This window comes from Mesoplodon mirus (genome assembly GCF_964341445.2).
Source record: "Mesoplodon mirus genome assembly, chromosome: 12".
In the NCBI taxonomy this organism is placed as follows: domain Eukaryota; kingdom Metazoa; phylum Chordata; class Mammalia; order Artiodactyla; family Ziphiidae; genus Mesoplodon; species Mesoplodon mirus.
Genome location: NC_138988.1, coordinates 17778711 through 17781331, shown reverse-complemented (window position 1 = coordinate 17781331; position 2621 = coordinate 17778711). Strand labels below are relative to the sequence as shown.

Below are 2621 nucleotides of genomic sequence, written 5' to 3'. Positions count from 1 at the left end.
GCTAATTTGACTTTTCTTATTCTAGAGGTCTTCACAGCAAGGGGGAGGGGACAGCTTTGCTAACTTAAAGGACCAATTTAAAAAAAAAGAGAGAGAGAGGATGAGGATTTAACTTTTTTTTTTTGCAAGGTGTTTTATTTACAATGCCAGCTTTTAAAAGTCACTAAAGTAAAGTTAACTGGACAATAAACTAGGCAGAAATTGCTTTACAAAGAGAGGGAAAGCCCAAAATGCCACCTTCTATAGAGAACCCACAGTTCAATTTTATTCAGAGCAAAGAAAAAAGAACTTTTGATCATACTAGAAGAAACTGAGCCATAAGTTTGGAATCTGTACTGAAACTACACATGCAATGAGGACAACGTTCTGCTAATACAACTGATGGGCTGCTGCATTTGTGGACTGTTTTTCTAATATTAACAATGATAAACAAAGCAATGCAGCTAGTATTTGGAACAGTCCTTACAGTGTTACAGCATCAGCCACAAAGTTTCTCTTCTCCTCACACCACTGCTTCTCTTTGCATACCTGGGCTTCCTCTTCTACAACAAAATCATTTTTGATATTGAATGTCTTTCAAATCTCCTCAGGAGTTTTCCCCTTGATCATACGGGCAACAGTCTTGCAGGTAACATCAAGCAAACCTTTGATGTCTAAGTGGTTTGCTGTCAGTATAAGCTCAAAAAGTGTTCCTTGGTCAACTTTCAGGAATTCTTGATCCCAAACAGGGAAATCATCTGTTGGCTTTTCTTTGTCCTCACCACCCTCAGGAGGGGGAGGATCATCCCTGTGGTGGGTGCACCACGGAATGACCTCTTTTAATATTGCTGCGTTAACATTTAGCAAGGGCACTGGATCATCATCTCCTTCGTCGCCCACTCCCAAATATTTCAACATGGTCTTAAGAGTCACAGAGTTTCGCAATTTCAACATCAACTTCAAATATCTCTCCATCAGAACTCTGCAACTCAATTGAAGGCATGGTGTTAGGGCTCAAGGAGTTGGCAGGCCAGAGGCTGATGAGAGCAGGGCGGCGTCTGCGAAAAGAAAAACAGAAAAGCAAAGAACAAGGCCAACACTGCGGAGCGGCACGATGTCTGCCTCGGGTTTAACTTTTTTTTTTTTTTTTAAGATGTTGGGGGTAGGAGTTTATTAATTAACTTATTTATTTTTGCTGTGTTGGGTCTTCGTTTCTGTGTGAGGGCTTTCTCTAGTTGCGGCAAGCGGGGGCCACTCTTCATCGCGGTGTGCGGGCCTCTCTTGTTGCGGAGCACAGGCTCCAGACGCGCAGGCTCAGCAGTTGTGGCTCGTGGGCCCAGTTGCTCCGCGGCATGTGGGATCCTCCCAGACCAGGGTTCGAACCTGCGTCCCCTGAATTAGCAGGCAGACTCTTAACCACTGCGCCACCAGGGAAGCCCCGGATTTAACTTTTTAACTCTCTCCTTCCTCTCTCCTTCCACATACATACACACGCTCCTGTACACACTTCCAGTCTCCCCTAGCCTGGCAATTCAGTTAAATTATACCTTTCGGTTATATCAATATCTTTTTTTTTTTTTTTTTTTTTTTTTTTGCGGTACGCGGGCCTCTCACTGTTCTGGCTTCTCCCATTGTGGAGCACAGGCTCTGGACACGCAGGCTCAGCAGCCATGGCTCACGGGCCCAGCCACTCTGCGGCACGTGGGATCTTCCCAGACCAGGGCACGAACCTGTGTCCCCTGCATCCGCAGGCGGACTCTCAACCACTGCGCCACCAGGGAAGCCCTATATCGATATCTTTGTTTTATTACTGTGAAATTTAAATGTAATTCACAGTTTTTCTATTTATTATGTCGTGCATCTTATCATGTATTACTTCCTTTGTTGTACAACTCTGCTTGGAATAAAATTTATTTTTTAATTATTAAAAAAAAAAAAAGGGACCAATAGTTTCATCCCCTCAAAGTGTGAAAGCCTAGGAGTTTGCCCTCATATGAAGAGGCTACTTACGTTACCCTACATAGAAAATAATGACAGTGTGCTCCAAGGTACTGTCTGGCTCTGCCTTTGGAGCAGCAGCAAAGAACTGACACAGAGAGGTCATACACATTCATTTCTTTTTTTGGTTTGGCCTGTAAAGAGGTTTTTTTTGTGTGTAAAATTTCAAACAAGTTGTCAATATTGAAATTTCATAAAGCAATCGATTGTAGCCTCTCTGGGAAAAATCTGTGAATCTGAAAACAGATGGCTTATATTCCCACATCTGTCGTTATCTGGAGCTGACAGCAGCTTCCCCGACAGGGCAAGCAGGAGCTTTCCTCTTCCAAAGCCCCCTGTGCCCACTCCTTCCCTTCACCTGCTGGGCCATGTGGGCAGGGCTGATAGATGCTGACAGGGACTGTTCTGAACCCATGGGTGCCCAGGTAGTGCCAGTTGTTAAATATTCAATATTTTGAATATCCGCCCCTCCTGGAGCCATTTGTGCTGCTAACCTTGCTCTGCAGAGAAGCAGCTGTCAGCTTCTTGCTAAAAAACTAAATTCAGGCTCCTGGGTCATTCTGTTACAAAGATTCATCTGTTAGATTGTCAGGATTCTTCACCATTTCATTTATCCGGAGCGGGGCTTCTAGATGAGTCTAAGG

At 44.1% G+C, this 2621-nt stretch overlaps 1 pseudogene across 1 annotated transcript; it reads right to left on the bottom strand.

Annotated features, from left to right (window-relative positions):
* Positions 1 to 252: 252 nt before the first annotated feature.
* LOC309813561 (S-phase kinase-associated protein 1-like) lies at positions 253 to 982 on the bottom strand (annotated as a pseudogene). The gene has a single exon. The product of its transcript is annotated as an S-phase kinase-associated protein 1-like (transcript).
* Positions 983 to 2621: the final 1639 nt, after the last annotated feature.